Raw genomic sequence first — 18,667 nt, 5'->3', positions numbered from 1 at the left:
GCCTCGAACTCAGAAATCTGCCTGCCTCTGCCTTCCAAGTGCTGGGATTAAAGGCGTGTGCCACCACCTCCGGGCTCCCAGTCAGTTTTTATAATGTTACTCTTAAATGTTTTCAGAGGTTACCATTTGGTACTGGACAACCAATTGGTGAGATTTTCTTTGGGGTGGATTGTTTCTTTCACTCTGAACATTTCATAATTGTTCAGTACTTCTTCTCTAGTTTTGATGTCAAATTTCTCTGTCCACTTTGACATCTTTGTCACTGTCCTTGGTCAGAGCATGTTTATGCAGTCATGTTAATTATATTTTATGACTGTAGCATCTGATGTTTATTAGGAAGAAACAGTCTCACAGAAAACTTGCTAATCTGGTTCTTCCAATTTTTCTGGATCCTCTTCCCCAACGTTTTTCTGTAATTGTCTCTGACTATGGCAAAGAGAATTTCCATGATGAGACGTGAGGAATACACAACCCTGTGGGTATGAGAACAGTTTCTTCAAAATGCACATTTGTCATTTCTTTATTATTTTATGGACCCTAGATTTTATGATGGAAGACTCAACCCCAGTTGCACATTATTTGTTTCTTATAATTGCATCTTTTGGACCATACTCATTACTATTAGCTCCACATTAAGGCATGTGTTCAAGTTTAGTGTCTGTCTTGGCCCCACTTGTATTCTCACAGCTAACATTTCATCCTATTTTTAAATGGTGTTCAGAGGTGATAAATCAACAAATTAATAGAGACTTGGAGAAAATTTGTTTTCCACAAATATAGCTTGTCATTTATTTTGAAGAATATTAATCATCAGTTGCAAAGGGCAGAATCGCAAACCTACACCAGGAAGCAAAATATGTGTTTATCTTATTGACTAGAATCATTTGAAAGAATGTGGGTCAATATAAAGTCACAGAATGTTCAATAAGAATAATAACTTTTGGAGTATTGCTTGTAATTATAAGATAAATCATCTGAAAATCTGATCTGAAAATCTAATCTGAAAATATACTAAATGCTTAATTTTAAGAAAACCAAGTGCTTTCATATTTAACAATTTAATTGGCTTCCATAACTTTAATTAAAATTATTACTATTTTGAATAATTACTATTTTGAAATATATTATTTTCTTTTTAAAAATCTTTTATTTACTTATTTTTTTACACTCCAGATTCTATCCCCTCTGCACCCCGTCCACAGTCCTACCGTTCCACAGCCCATACCTCCTCCCCATCCCCTGTCTCCATGAGTATGTCCACACCACTCACCACCTACCACCCAATCAACCAGACTCTAATCTCCCTGAGGCCTCCAGCCTGTTAAGGGTTAGGTGCATCTTTGACTGAACACAGTCCTGCAGTCCTCTGCTGTATATGTGTTGGGGGCCTCATATCAGCTGGTGTATGTTGTCTGTTCGGTGGCCCAGTGTTTAAGAGATCTCCAGGGTCCAGGTTAATTGAGACTGCTGGTCCTCCTACAGGGTCTCTCTCCTCCTCAGTTTCTTTCAACTCTTCCCTATTTCAACCACAAGGGGGAGCAGCTTCTGTCCATTGGTTAGGTGGAAGTTTCTGTATCTGACTTTCAGCTGCTTGTTGGGTCTTTTGGAGGGCAGTCATGATAGGTCCCTTTTTGTGAGTGCACCATAGCCTCAGTAATTCTGTCAGGCCTTGGGACCTCCTCTTGAGCTGGATCCCACTTTGGGCCTGTCACTGGACCTTCTTTCCTCATGCTTATTTCTATTTCCATCCCTGCAGTTCTTTCAGACAGGAACAATTATGGGTCAGAGTTTTGACTGCGGGATAGAAACTCCATCCTTCAATTGATGCCCTGCCTTTTTGCTGGAAGTGAGCTCTATAAGTTTGCTTTCTTTGCTGTAGGGAATTTCAGCTAAAGTCACCCTTATTTGAGTCCTGAGAGTCACTTCCAAGGTTTCTGGTGCATTCTGGAGGGTCCCCACAACCTCAGATCTCCCAAGGTTTCCTGTTTCTTTTATTTCTGCTGGCTCTCAGGGCTTCAGTCCTTTTCTTTCACCCAATACAAGATCAGGTTCCCCTCTTCTCTCCATTCCTCATCCACTTTCCCTCCCAGGTTCCTCCCTTCCCTCTTGTGACTGTTTTTTTTTCTCAATTCCAAGTGGGACTGAGGCATGATCACTTGGGCCCTTTAGCTTGTCAATCTTTTTGAGTTCTCTAGACTGTATCTTGGGTATTCTGTACTTTGGGGGGGCGGGGCAGTAAGGTCCACTTATTAGTGAGTACATACCATGCATATCCTTTTGGGTCTGAGTTACCTCACTCAGGATGATAATTTCTAGTTCTCTCCATTTGCCTGCAAAACTCAGGATGTCCTCACATTCGAAATAGCTTAGTAGTATTCCATTATGTAAATGAACCACATTTTCTGTATCCATTTTTCTACCGTATGACATCTGGATTGTTTCCAGCTTCTGGTTATCACAAACAAGGCTACTATAAACATAGTGGAACACTTGTCCCTGTCACATAGTGGGGCATCTTTTGGGTATATTTGCAAGAGTGGTATTGCTCAGTCTTCAGGTAGATTTATTTCCAATTTTCTGAGAAACCTCCAGATTGATTTCCAGAGTGTTTGTACCAGCTTGCAATCCTATCAGCAATGGAGGAGTGTTCCTCTTTCTCCACATCCTCTTCAACATGATTTGACACCTGAGGTTTTTATTTTAGCCATTCTGATTGGTGTAAGGTGGAATCTTAGGGTCCTTTTGATTTGCATTTCTCTGATCACTAAGGACTTTGAACATTTCTTTAGGTACTTCTCAGCCATCTGAGATTCCTCCTTTGTGAATTCTCAGTTTAGTTTTATACCCCAGTTTTTGATTGGGTTGTTTGGTGTCTTGGTGATTAACCTTTGAGCTCTTTATATATTTTGGATGGAGGTGGGTACAAGCCTATATTCCTACTCTAGAACTATCTTCAATTGATAATCCATCACATATGAATAATTAGTTATTTTTAACAAAGTTACACTAAGTATATAAAACACCCCTGACACCACCATCCATACTCAGCAGTACTTGGTCTGCACAAAAAAATTAAAAATCCTCAATGTCATTTTTAGAGGTCATTTATCTTATAATGCTTTGCTGGGATTTCTTTTTTCTTACAAATCCATTCCATATTTATTGCAGTTTACAGTTTTATATCTTCATGGGATTTCTGTGTGAGCAAATGTATGTGTGCATCACTTAAACATTTCTTCTATTTTTACTTTGGTTCTTTTGTTTGTTTGGTCTGATTCTGTTTGTTTAGTTTCCTGTTTGTTTTTTTTTTTTTTCTAATGAGAGAGAGAAAGAAAGAGTGTGGATTTGGATGGGTTGGGAGGTGGGCAGGATTGGAGAAGAACCGAGAAAGGAGACATTATGATACAAAGTTAAAATGATTATTTTTTGTTAAAAAACACAAATATAGTGTCTTTTTACAGCAACTATTCACTAAAAAGTTTTACTTTGGTCAAGTTTTCTGGTCATTAAAATTTTAAGATATTTAATCAATGAAACAGGTAACTTAAATAATTTAAAACATCTTTATTGAAATCAATTGCTACAGATTTATAGTTAGATTTTATTTTATTGATCTTTTTAAAATTATAAGGAATCACAATAAATATATCAAAGGGATTTATTTTCTGAAATGATAGTTTTTAAAAATGTTTCATTGTGATTTGGTACTGAAACACATATCATTGGAAATACAATATTTTAATTAAGAATTAGTATTCTTTTGATACTTCCCCTAATATTATCCCTTTTATCATAAACGTATGTCACTCACTTGGAAAAACCTCTATGTTAGAGAAAAGGCTATATCTATCTATTAAGTAACTTCACAGAGATGCTAGCAATTGATGTAGGTTTTTAGGATTGTCAGTTTTTAGGCTTTCTTTGTGTTTCAATGAACACTGAGGCAGAGGAAACAGAAGGAACAAGATTATGTCAAATACAATGCCATGTATGTTGATAAAGTCTATATCAATGTATGTTTTATACCAAAAACAAGAGCCAAGTTCTACAGAAATAGTATCCTTCTTAATTCTTTTTATCTACCCTTTAGGTTGCTTAGAATTATCTGAAATAAATTATGTGCTGTTCCAGAATCCATGAAGTCCAAGATCAAGGAACAGACAGATGCAGTCCCTGTTGAGAACCTTACCTCACATAGCATGGTACCATCAGGTAGTTATCTTTCTGTAGATTCATTTATATGAACACTCATCTGATTTATGATAAGACTCTCTCCATGAGATAATATTACCCTTTGTAAATCCACTAACTTATTATTACTTTATGGATAAGTATTTTTAACATCTAGATTTCAGGGAACATAGACATTCCAATTACAATCTCCTTGTTCCATATAAGATAAATTCAAATCGAACCTCTAAAACGATAATGGAAAACACACCTGTGACAGATTATTTTTGCTTGGTGATTTGAAGTGGGTGAATCCACTTCAAGTCCAGACCCTTTTAGATAAGAAGACATAGAGCACTGATCTGGATCTTGAGATGGAAAAACACAGATGTATGATTTGGAAGTTGAGTCATGAAGACACACTGTTATTCTAGGTGCCACCTTCTCTTAGAAGAATATGAAAGAAGGAACCTTTTGAATTTTTGCCTAATTGTTCTCCCTTTATAAAAAGTTCATTCGTTCCCTGGCATAGAACCTACTTCTTTATCTTCTTCAGCATCTACTGAAAATAAGCTGAGACATCCACCCTGTGGACTAACAAACTTCTGGATTATTGAACTTTCTAACTTCTTGTTTATAATCTCCCAGTGTTGGAATATTTGGAACCTAGCCTTTAAGTGATTCTAATAAATCACTCATATATATATATATATGTGTGTGTGTGTGTATATATATATATATATATATACATCTTTCTGTAGATTCAACATAGTATTATATATTATGTTATACAAATATGTTTTATAATATTATATATGACCATATACCATATACATATACATATATATATGTATGCATTTATAATATGTTTTATAATATTATATATGACCATATACATATACATATATACCATATACCATATACATATACACATATACTAGTGCAATGGTAGCATAAAACTTGTGGGAGTAACCAACCCCTACTGGATTTCACTTAAAGCTACTCCAAGAGAAAGAACCTATGACTGACACAGTTTTGGTGATCAAGGACCAAGACACAATACCCCAGAGAACTCAGGCAAAACCAAATATTACCATTCTAAAGATACAAAACCAAGTAAAAATAAAATGACATGTGACCATATTCTGCTATACTACTAGATCAAAGTCTTGTTCAGCCCTCATTAGAGAAGCTTCCTCTTACACCATATGGGAAGAAAGAGAGCCACAGTCCAACTTCATGCAGAGAGTGAGGGACCTTTGAACACTCAGCCCTAAATGGGTATCTACATCAAATTCCTCCCCTCTGGGCTCAAGAGACCCCAGGGAAGAGGAGGCAGAAAAATTGTAAGAGCAAGAGCAGGTGGTTCCTTGTCTCACAATGATATATCAGGGCTATTCCTTCTTTAAAATTTTATTTTATTCTTAATTAATTAATTAACATTCAGATTATAGCTTCCTCTCCCTTTTCTTCTCTCAGGCCTCCCTCTCATCTTCTTCCTCCATCTATCCATCCTCCATGTCTTCTCAGGAGAGGCCTCTCCTGGATATCAGCCAACCCTTGGCATATCAACTTGGAGGAGGACTAGGCACATCTTCTTTTATTGAGGCTTAGACAAGGCAGCCCAACTAGAGGAAATCAAACTAAAAGCAGCTAATAGAGTCAGAGACAGCCCTGCTCCTCTGCTAGAAATTGCACATGAAAACTAAGCAGCACAACTGTTACATACAGGTCAGCAGAGGGCCCAGGTCTGTCCTATGCATTCTCCCTACTGTTTAATCAGTCTCTAGGAGGTCCAGGGGCCTAGGTTAGTTTATTCTCTGGGTTTTCTTGTGGTGTACTTGACCTCTTGGCTCCTTCAATCCTTCCACCCCCTCTTCCACTGGATTTCCCAATATTTGACTGTGGGTTTCTGCATCTGTTTCCATCAATTGGTCAGTGAAAGCCTCTCTGATGGCATTTTTACTGTGTTCTTGTCTTTTAGTATAGCAGAATACTTTTAATAGTGTCAGGGATGAGCTCCCTCTCATGGCCTGGCTTTCAAGCTGGACCAGTCATTGGTTAGGCATTCTCTCCTCTGCTCCCCCTTTACCCCTGCATATCTTGTAGTCTGGAACAAATTTTTGGGTCTTAAGTTTTGTGAGTGGGTTGCTTTCCCAATCCCTCCATTGGAAGGAGGTTACCGGAGATGGTTGTCAGGCTCTGAGATGGTTGTCAGGCTCTGTATCTGACATTGTTAGGAAATTGGCTAGGATCACTCCACCCAATGCCCCAGTGTATAGACCCAAAGAAACTTAGTAACAGTGAGGGCCCAGTGGAGAGGGAGTGCTTAGATCTCACTGAGAAAGGGAAACATAATAGATACCTAGGGTGAATTCGGTGAGGGAGGGACTGGTGATTGGATCAATTGAGAGGTGGATGGAAGGAGAAAGTGCTTGTGCCTTCTACTGGATTCTTTTACTTTCATTTCTTTTGCCCTGTTATCTATTATATTTTAAACTATTATTCATCCTTGAGATCCTGATTGTTTTCTAATTAGAGACAGAGAAAGGGTACAAGGATGAGGGGAAAGGAGTCTATGGTCAGGATATATATTATGTGAGAAAATATATATTCTCAATATGAAAACACTTCAGTAACATCTCCTAATACTTATTACATATCTTCTACATAATCTTGTCCTACACAATAGTATTTCTGATCCTGACCATCTAGGTAAGGTCTCCTCCTGTAAGGCTGAGGATGAATATAGAATTTACTTCAACTGTACCCATATCCATCTAAAAGCCCTTCTAGCTTCTACAAAGTAGGATTTTCATTTGAATCACAGCTTCACGGTAAAATTACCTAATGCTTTATTGGGAGTTTGTAATTATGCAGTTGTGTGCATGTGAAATTTAAGAAGACTTAGGAAAGAACCCTTCAATTTCTTACCAAAACTAGTCTAAATGCCAGAATCCTACTTTTAGCTGCTGGCGAACTGCAAATAGACATTTTCTGACCTTGGATGGTAGTAGGACATGCACTAGAAAGTCAGAGTTGTGTAAATTAGAATAAAATGAACTCAGGGTGTTAATGACTGATCCTAAGTTGTGGGAAACACAAAAAAGGATTCACACTACAGATCCAGGGAAGCATTTTCCGGGTTTATACTCACCACCTGGCTTTATCACTTTGAAAGTGTGCAGCCAAATAATATGCTATTTGGGCTAGCGAACTCTCATCATAAGGAGATGTTCTCTAGAGATAAAGACTATCAGGCCTTCACCAAGAGGTCCATATCCTTAAAGCTAAGGTCTTAAGACCTGGGACAATAAAAGAAAATACAATAAAAAAAAGATCTTGGACAATTCTGTACCTCAGTATATAGTTATACACACACACACACACACACACACACACACACACACACACACATACATGCTCCCCACATACCTACAGCTGAAAAAATGAGAAAGGGGCATCTTCCACAGAATTTCTACATCTCTCTACTTGATAGTCTTCTCTCTACTTGTAGATACTTAGACAAATTGCTTTCTGGTCCCTTGACATATTAGCCATAAATCAGTTACAGCCTAGGTCAGAATCCTTGACTTCGTACCAAATTTTGCTAAGGGATGTTTGGAAAACAAAGTAGATTATACCAAGGAAGGAAATGGGCCTTAATTGAAGATGGATAGCTAGAACTGAGAAACCTGTAGGAAAAAATTTGAAGAAAAAAGTCATGAAAAGACATGTATTCTGTTTGATACAATAATTTTCAAATCTTAGCATTCTTGGTAGTATTTAGTATTTTTCTGGGCATACGTATTTTCTTATTGTGTTTAGGAATATTGTATTAATGTTAATCTAAAGAGAAATTTTATAAAAAGTATTCAGAAATAATATAATTGTTCTACTTTGTCTATAGTACACTGGTTGATTGATTGATTGTTTGATTGTTTGGTTAATTGAATGGCAGGTGTGATTTATGAGGGGATGTCAAATAAAATTGACCAAGTAAACCTGAAGTTTAACAAGATCATTTCTTGGTTGCAAATTATTTTCAGATTTTGACTCTTGAAATCTAACAAGCTCAAATCAAAGAAAATGAAATGCCATCCCTGCCTGGTAATACTTTGCCATCTACAGGCCCAATGTCTTCCTCTTATATGGTCCTGCAGCATTACCGGTGATGAAACATGATAAAATGGTTAAGTCAAATGGAAAGCCAGTTTTAGATAGGGAGTCAGGTGTGGTTCCCTGTAGGGTAAGGTAAGAGTGACTCTCGAGTTCTTTTATTTCAATTTTACAAGATAACCACAGTTCACATCAAATCAGTTAAATGTGCATGTGTGCGTGCATGTGTGTGTGTGTGTGTGTGTGTGTGTGTGTGTGTGTGTGTGTGTGACACACTGTGAGAGATATGGCAGCATTAATGGGAAAAACTTTTCCTGTTGGATTCGAAAGGCCATTAGTTTGCCATGTCCTCTGTCAGACTTGAATGACCTTGAGCTTCCCCAGGACCTCTTGCTGCTTATACTCACCCTTGAATTGTGATTGCAGCACTAAACAGTCACTTCATTTCACTCTCAGAATGAAGACGGTTGCCTCAGCCAGAGTGCTGGGTTGGTGTTTGATCAGGTCTTTGATGTGTGACAAAGATTAATGCTGACCAATGACACGCCTAACAGGGTGCACTTGATTATTGATTTTACCTTTTATCTTGCTGATAGGTTCTTAAATGCGATTTGATGATATAGATTTCCTCCTAATTCTTCCTGACCCTGAGATATTTGAGATATAATCTACAAACGTGGGCATACATTTCTTGCAAATGCTTTCTCAAAGCTCGTGACTTTACTACCTTCAATTATGCTCGCTACACTTTAACCAGGGAACAGGAGTGGATGGGGGAGCGGGTAACTATTCAGGAGACCAAAGGTGTGCTCAATCAGTCTCATCAAAAATTGCTGGTTTTTCTGCCTCATTTTTCCTTCAAAATCACTCTTAACTTTTCCTCTCCTATTGAATAAAATGTTAAATAAGTTTCTCTCTTCTTTCCTGGATAATGAAAAGTTCTGGAGATACCCTCTACTCTATGCATTCTCTTTCTCCCAGGACATTCACTAAAATGTAGATATGTATCATGCTTTACCCCTTTAATTTTACCCTCTTCCTAATTTTCTCGAGAAAGTCTGAAGAGGCCAAAGGACTGGAGGAAATTTCTCTTGCATCTCAGCATAATTCATTTGTCTTTCTCCTTTAGATTATGGCCATTCCATATTTAAGAAGAAAAAATAAAACTAATGCAAAAAATAGACCCTCACACATGGCCACTGCTCTCCTGTCGAAGGGATAGTATTTGTCATCTGACTGCAATTCTCTTGCAGGCTTTCTTCTAGGTCACAAACTCTGGATTCTTTTGTAAGCTCACATTGCTGGCATCCCTCTCATTAGGGTAGTGATGCACTGATGACTGAACCCATGAACTGCTCACTCCCTAAGAGATAACCTGCTTCACACACTGGTAGGTTTTCAAAATAAGAATTATGGAGAATATGTTACACAATTGGCATTTGCGTCAGTCATATTTAGATAAAATGGAAGGAAATAGATGCTGTATATGTGTACATATAATTAGAGTACTGAGAAAAAATAACATGAGATATGTACATAAACGGGTCCCATGTACTCAGAAGTAATATCTGAGGTGAGGTATGGTCATGGAAAACAATGTAGATACTCAAGGACATGTCCCGTCAGTCAGTTTAAACTTGTATGTTTTCTTAAAAAGTTGGAAGTATGAGAAGCATTGCAGGCAATTTATGGTAACGTTTTATCAAACGGTTTAAAAAGGCCTGCACAGTATTCTGAGGCAAGATCAGGAATTATGATTCCATTTTTCTTTCTACATATCCTTAAGTGCCAGACTTTTGTGCTCTTGCTCCGATTATCTAAAGAGAGGTGACTAATGGTGTTATTTGGAATTGTGATGTCTCTATCCTGTCATGTTAATTTTGAAACAACAATTTGCACAAACAAATGGGTTTGTGAATAAACATTAGTAATTCAAATCACAAATAACTGAACCTGAGACAATAATAAAGTTTTTGAACAATTTGTACAAAGGTCAGAAACAAATAAGAAGAGATTTAACATATACACTTATATTTTTAAGAAGAAAATGAAGAACAATACCCCATATAAGGATTGTAAAAACCACTGTTGGTGATTTTTCCTTAATTTTTACTAAGTATTACAAGTGTAGTAATTTATATGCCATAATACATAAAATAAAAATGAGTTACTCAAATAATTTTGGACTCCAATTAAAAAACACATTTAAACTTAAATTTACATATTTTATATGATCTGTATTTTATTTAATGATGAATTAAGCTGTAAAAATAAACAGTTTTAAATGATAAACAAGGTAATGAGGGAGAATATTAAGTATAATTAATATTTTAATAAATAAAAATAGGTATATTGAATATAGATTTTATAACTTTATAAATTTTCCAAAGAATATAATAATAAAGCATTTGTGGGTATTTCACATATTTAGTTGAAACTATGCAGAGCAAACACAGTTATTTTTATAATTTTAAAGATTGTCAGAAAGGTTAAGGTCCTGACATGGTTATATTCATTTAACCAATATCTCTTCATATTTCCTTTATCATTGTCAAGCTATCTAACTTCCTGCAGAAGATGTTGTTAAGATTAATTACTCCATTTTTTGTACGAGTTCACAAAGTTTAATATTAAAGAGAAAGGCACATGAATGATGGGAGTAGGAACTATTAAACATTGTCACAAAACCTCCTGTTATTATCACATTCATGGAAAAAGGTCAGCATTTCACATACAATGTCTGTTAATAACCAGTCAGAAAACACGATAAAGCGTTATTAAAATTTTTATGAATCTATTGTATTCAGTTTTTATATAAAAAATGTACAAGTTTTGCTTATCCCTGAGAGACCCTACATGTCTCTCCAGCATGTCCCTTCCTTCTAACTCGGAACATGATGTCTATCCCTTCGTTTTGCTCTCTGAATTTTTTCTCATCTCCCCTTTATAATCTCCCCCAGTGCAGAAGTTCCTTAGTGTTCTCCCACTTTTTTAATCTTAGCACATATGTGCCATTGCAATATTACAAATTATACCACATTACAGCAAACATGTCTGCATGTAAATTCACATCAGATGTCAAGAAAAATATCTATAGAAAAATAACACTGGATTTGAACATGATACCTCCCGGATTATACTGTGATGAATTGTGGAGGCAAACAGACAGGGTATTGTTTGATTCTGCAGCAAGATCCTTTAATAACTTATGAAAAGTGATATTTACCATGATGAATATCATGGAGGAACTGGTATTTAAATTAAGATTTGAAAAATTACGAAGAATTAGACATGTGAAGTGTAATATGTTCCAAGCAAAAAAAAAAAAAAAATACATAATATTTATGAGCTTGTGGAGAGACTCATAAAGCAAAATATCTATATACTTAAGTATAGTTCAGTTCTGATTTATTATTGTAACATCCAAATTATGATTAACTACCTACTACATAGGGAAGTGGTAAACATATATAATAAATAGCACCCTAGTATATAAAGACTAAGGAATTTACTTTCAATGGCTCATGAAAATTCTAAAATGTTTATCTTAGTAGATTGTGCATGATTGGACATTTCAGTAAGGATCTGTCAGTAGAATATCTGATTTATGTGATTGTTTGAAGTTTAGATAACTCTTAAATATCTACATTGGCAATCGATAAGAATGTCGAAGACATTCTAAAATAAGAAACAGGATCTCAGATCAATTTAGTCATGAAAATTTTCATGTTTTTATGGAAGCGGTGATAGAAACTATGAAGTTATTATCTCAGAGCATAGCCTGCTAATGTTACACACAGTCTAGGGCAGGATATGTCAAGGCCTTCTGAGTCAAGTTTCTCTAGATGAAATTCCACTATTGTTTCTAATTACCTGTGAAAGGTATGAAAAAATTATTTTATCCCTTCATTTCATTCATTTTATTTAAGTGGAAACATAACATTTCTAGTGGTTTATATATCTAATACTTTTGTGATCATTGATAAGTTGGTTGATTTTATCTATTAGGATCTAATTTCTTCCTGATAAAAGTACTTCAAAACATCCTGAAAGAAGGCAACTTTGTGATCAGTGAGCTTTATATTTTATTAGTAATAGGATATTTATCTATATTTTTGAGGACTCTTATCAATAAGTGAAATGGTAAGTACTCATAAATCTACTATTCATTGAATTTTTTCAATTTATATTTTCATTTTTCTACGTCTAACAACAAGCAGTAATAAACAGCCTCAAAGATTGGATAGAAGCAACAGGATGCACAGGTTCTTCACCTGCCTGCCTTCCCTTCGTCTTAGAACAGATTTCCATACAATGTCCTTCTCATGATATTTTATAATGCTTATATTTTATCTTTTAAAAGGAAAGAATCAAATGCTCTTTAGATATATTTGAAACTATGTTTACTTCCCCACTTTAAGCATTAACAAGTAAATGAATATATAACTATATTTAATTTCTGCATTTTAATCAATAACAAGAAAAAGTACCTCAGTGATTATTACAACTGCCAAGAATCAGTAAAAAGATAAGCACAAAACTATGCATTATAGATTGATATGAGTCAGAATCATTGCCTGGGCTTTCTGATCCAAGAATGCAACTCAGATATGCAGATTATATTTTTCCCTTTTAATAAGAAAAAACAAAAACAAAAAACAAACAAACAAAAAACTATAGTCCTATAGTCCTCGTAGTTAGAAGCTTTGAGAGCAGCTTTCTGCTTTGTGTTCTGTTTGTTCTCATTCTTACCTATGTAGCTCACATACTGACCTGTGGAGATCTGAACAATGCAGTTACTCCAGTTCCATAGGCTAGCTTCTTTCCTGGCATCCATTCCAGAAAAGTATTTCTTAACTTGGGATTTACAATTTTCACGTTCTGATTGTAAACTTAGCTTTAGGGGGACATGTAGCAGTGGTCTTTCATTCTGTAACTAAGACATGGTTGAGTGACCTACTGAATCTCTTGTAGGGTCTACTACATCAATAGTGGGTTTTTGTTGTTGTTTGTTTGTTTGCTTTGATAGAGTTAGACTTTTACAATCTAAAATTTACTAGTTGCTTATTTGCATTATTTGGCGTAGTTCATACAATCAATCTCAAAGTTAGGATAATTTTTAAACCAATCATGTTTTATATGTAGGGAATCTGCATAAGAGTATATAGTGCATCTGCTGAAATAATCAATAGAGTTTTACTCTTGAATCTTGAATTACATTGTTGGAGGGCTTGTGTTTCGCCGTCTTTTAGCCTGTTTCTCACAGCCTATTTCAATGTAGAAGGTTATTTTCATGGCTTAGCTGTTCATTAGTTATTGGCTTATTTGTTATCCTTTTTTATAGGAAATCTTGCTCTAAGTATTTACTGCTTGTTCTAGTCACTTTTTCATAACACTCCAGAACACAACTCACTTCAAGATGAGAGCTGAGAATATGATTTTATAAGTATCTTAATTCCTGTCCCTGCATGGTTATAAGACTGGGACTTAGTTCCCTGCTTCATCTAATCTAGTGCTTATATATCTTAGTAAACTAAACACTTAATGATAATAACATGTATATGGAATATCTCTTGCTTACTATGCTAATATAATAGGTTCATGCTCACATACATAGTTGAAATTTTATATATAAACTCAAATAGTGGGATTACAGATGAAGTTTTATATAGATCTTTTAATTCATTGACTAATTGGTATGAGTTTCATTAAGAATAGTGATGGGGGTCAAAGAGACATGCAGATCACTCTGATTTTCCGCCATCTCTTTTGCATGGTAACAATTTCTAAACATGCTTAGTCACTGGCTTAATCATTTCTAATGCCAGGCTAATGAAGACATAGCATATATGGCTATCATTCCTATTTTTCTTGATAATTTCTTTATTGTTTCCAAAATTTACCAAAGTCCATTTATAATATCCAGATTCTGTTTTGAAATGACCTATGTTGCAATGCTTTTTCTCTATAAGGATTATGTATGTGAGAAAGAATACTCAAACCTTGGTTCCATCCTTGACTGATTAATTTATAATATTAGTCATTGAGTTCTACCACAATATACTCTAATTTTTTGCCATGTTTGTCAATATTTACTATAGTAAATGTGGTAAATTAAACATATGATTTAGGATACTTTACAGACTATCAAATAACATTCAACAATAAAACAATTGTCCCAAATGAAATATTAAGTAATCCATATAGATAAATGTGATATATATATACATATATTTACAAATACAAATATTTTTGTAAATACATATGTATCACTTAACTAGTAACTGGAACAAAAATTATTATTTGCAAATAATTGATAAAAAATATAATAATTAAGACTTTTGAGTTGTTGAAGTTGAAGTACTAAAATTAAGTAGACTTTAATATAGAATGTATATGTTTAAAAAATCAGACTTCAATGAATTGAAATAATCTGAGAAGAGAAATATTGTAAAAGATTCTAGAATCAAGAGGACTGAACACTGGAACAATAATGAATGATAATAATTATTTTAAAATAATAAGATACAGCTTAAATTTTTAAAATGAACAATCAATTTAATGTAATTGAAGATATATTCTGTATCTTGGAGGACAGATAGCTTAAATAACTCCAGTTGAAAAGAGAATTTTATCTATAGCTCTTTTTGAAAATTTAACTAGTTCTGATGCTAGTAAACAATAAAAAATTTTAAAGCAACATGCCCAAGAGGAGCTGGAATACTTGTTCTGGCTTCAAGCCCTTATGACAGCAGGTTAAGAGTACAAGTGTACATTGAGACCTGGGCACAATAAACCAGCAGTGCTTTTTATATCCATCCTGCTGTGTGAAAGACTGGTTTCAGGCCTGCTGGAACTGTGCCTGGCTTGGCAGCTTAGAGAAATCAGTATAAAGGTTGTGTTGTTTAAAGTTGGAGTGCTTGCTGGTATGCAAGTCAAATCAGAGTTCTCTGATGGGCCTTGGTGCAGCTGGAGCAAGCTGTAGGAGAGAAATCCTTGAGAAACCGAATGAAACCGAACCAGTGCATGTCTGTGGCTTTAGAAGCAATCATTTGGGTTTCATAGTTGCATGTTGCATCTGTAAACTTGTTGATGTGTGAGCAAGTTCCAATGTGTTTGATGACAATGCAGATTTGCATTGACTGAAGTTGAAAAACTACATAAGATGTATGGCTGTGCATGTTATTGCAAGCACAAATACAAACATTTATTCTCTGAGTCTATGTAGGACACATATAAGATTTTAGATAAAGCTTAAAAATTAGTTACAGCAATTGGGAAACAGGCTGTCCACATTTTACATATGAAGAGGGCCCTAAGAACTTTGACGTATGAGAAAATGCCTGACCTGAACTTAGTTCTAGTAGTTTAGAGAAGTTTGGCCTAATAGCACTCCTTTCTGTCTCTCATTAGAAAATGAATAAACACCTAAGGAATAATTATGAAACTTTAAAATAATACACTGGAACTGAAGAGAAAAAAATAAACTGAAGAAAAGGAGCTCAATTAAGAGCACAAGAAAGAGATAATTCACTGGTTTGCTCCCTCAGAAATCCTATAAAAAACAACTTGGATGCCATAATATCTATTGAAAGGACCAGGTTCAGACCCACTCAGGCCATGTGTATGCTGCTTCAGTCTCTACGAGTTTGTATGAGCTTTGTTCACTCTATTAGAGATACTTATAATCATAGCCATTACTTCTCTATTCATAATAGCCAGAAATCATAATAGCCATAAAGACAATGGACATAGATAACTATTCATGCAGCAGGAGCAAGAGGAGTACATGGGAAGGTATAAGAGAGAGGGTGATGGGGTGAAAATATGGGGAGAGACAGCTACAACTAGGGGCCATTTGAGGGATAGTATGCAAACCTAATTTCTATACCATACACATATGCAAAGTTAATCTAAATGAAATTACCAAATAGTAAGGGATATTGAGTCCAACAAGTCATCTCTAATTAGCAAATGAAGCTACCAGTACCTAGAAATTGAGTAGTTTGGCTGAAGGGGTCCTATAGAAATCACCAAACAACCCAGGTGCTTCCAAGAATGTAGGTTGTTTTCCACAAACTCAGAGCAAGACCATGCTAAATACATTACATTAAAATACATTAAAAAATGAAGACAAGACATAAACCTGAAGAAGTCAAGCTGGTGCCTTCATAGAACCTTCATCCCCATGCCCATCCCCATTTCTTTGGTACAGAAGGTACTTTGCAATCTACTAAAACAGTAATGTAAACACCAACCCAGCCTCAAGCCCTTTGATCTACAATGATGTCCTGTCTGCAAGGTATTTTGTGATAGTAACCAACCAATATCTCATTTTACTTAAGGACTACTCCATGAGATGGAACTCATACCAGACTAATTTCTTGGTTAACGAAAAATCAAGACTAGATGGCTCAGGGATCTATGGAAAAAAATAAATACGTCTCATCTGAAAATAAAGAAAAGTAGCAATAAAATGAGTCCTGACAGCATTCTTCTATATTAATAGAACAGTGCCTTGTAGCCATCATGAGAAAGGCTTACTTCTATAGGAGATTAAAACAAACACAAAGACCAACAGCCAGACGTTATTCAGAGAATGAGAGATGGTGGAACACTCAGTCCTAAGCAGTATGTTTACACCAAATCCCTCCTCTCAGGACTTGGGGAACCCTGTGAAAGAGGAGGCAAAACATGTAAGGACCTGAAGCTTGGAGGACACTAAGAAGTCAAAGCCCTCTAAGTCAACAGGGTGAGCAGACATAAAACTTACAGAAAATGAGGCAGAATGCATATGACTAAAAATCTGACAGAGAAAAAAGCTGACAAAAGCGTGGCTCTATTTTACTCAGCAGCAATCCATTAAAAAAACAACAAATTTTTCCCTGTCAACATACTCTCCTCCTGATATTCATTTTCATTACCTTCTGCAACATTCTGATTGTCTCTACAGCATTGCCTTAACCAAAGAATAAACCTTGGGGAGGAGAGTGCATTAAAAATATCTACACATCTGCTCTCAGCCTCTCCATTATCACTAGTGAGGTTCTAAATCACCTTGTGTCTGATGACATTAAATCAAGAGTACAGGGAAAGGAGGCCATGTCAGCATGCTGATAATGCAGGCACTGTACTGTCTGCTTGCGTTATCCCCTGTCACTTTCCATTTAAAGGGCACTAAATACCGCAATTTTGATAGAGAACAAGTTTGTAAAAGTAATTCCATTTTTTGTTGTCGGCAATTGCAATTAGTTTATAATAACAACAGCAGCATTCCAAGCTTCTGAAAATTTTTGTTGTTGTTGAAGTCATTTCATTGTGTTGGCTCTTTATAATTTCATTTCTTTTTCATAAAAACAGGACATAAGACTGTGCTGATTAAAAACCTCTCAGGTTGAAGAAATTCAATCTTGGTCTGGTTAGATAGATAGTTTATGCTTGGTTTTGTATATTTAGGAGCATTCACTGGTATTCATTTTTCTGAATTTTCAACTTTCTTCTTTTGCTTTCTTATTAAAATTCATTTTCAATGGAAATAGAAAGCATTGTTTTGTGTTAGTGGAGTGGCACATCAGGTTTTAATATGAAGATATATAATGTGATTTTAAATCAATAAAACAAATCCACATAACACATTTATCATTTACAGTGAAACTTTAAATACCCTTCCTTTTACTTTTTTGAATTTGCGTTACTTTATTTTAACCATCACACACAGCAATAACCACTTGGTATAATAAACTATCATGAGCTGCTTTTATATAACTAGAACTCATTATGAATTGATCAGCTGTACCTTACCACCTCTTCCTGTTCTCCTTGAACTCTTATAACTGCCATTCTGGTCTCATCGTCCAGATCGACTTCTTTGTATTTCACATGTCAGTGAAGCCAGGCAGTACTTGCCTTTGTCCGTAAGGCTTCGTTCCTTTAATATAAGGACATTCAGTTTCAGTCAATCACTGTATATGACAGTTTCATACTTTTCTGTAGCTGAAGTAAATCATGTTATGTAGGAGTTTTAGATATTATACTAAAATATTGATAGAGGACCATACAATGTAAATTCGAGGATCTAGTAATAATCACTTTTGCAATTCTCTGTATGTAAATGCATGTTTTTGTGGGAGGGGATCATCATGAAAAGGAAATCCTATACAAATATAGCAGGGAATACTTGCTGTAAAGAATCATTAACCTAGGGCCCAGGGGTTGTCACTGCTGTGGGCAGTCCTTGCCTCTTGTAGATCCAGCCTTAATGTCTGACATCCCAGGAAGCGTTGACCCTGCACAAAGTGGATATCAGAGTGATACTGTGAGGAGTAAGTAACAAGAATAGTTTTACCAATGAGAATGAGATACCACATCTTGTCTGCCT

Source organism: Mastomys coucha, unplaced genomic scaffold, assembly GCF_008632895.1.
Source record: "Mastomys coucha isolate ucsf_1 unplaced genomic scaffold, UCSF_Mcou_1 pScaffold3, whole genome shotgun sequence".
NCBI classification, from domain to species: Eukaryota; Metazoa; Chordata; class Mammalia; order Rodentia; family Muridae; genus Mastomys; species Mastomys coucha.
The sequence above is the reverse complement of the archived record's forward strand: the minus strand, read 5'-3'. Positions refer to the sequence as shown.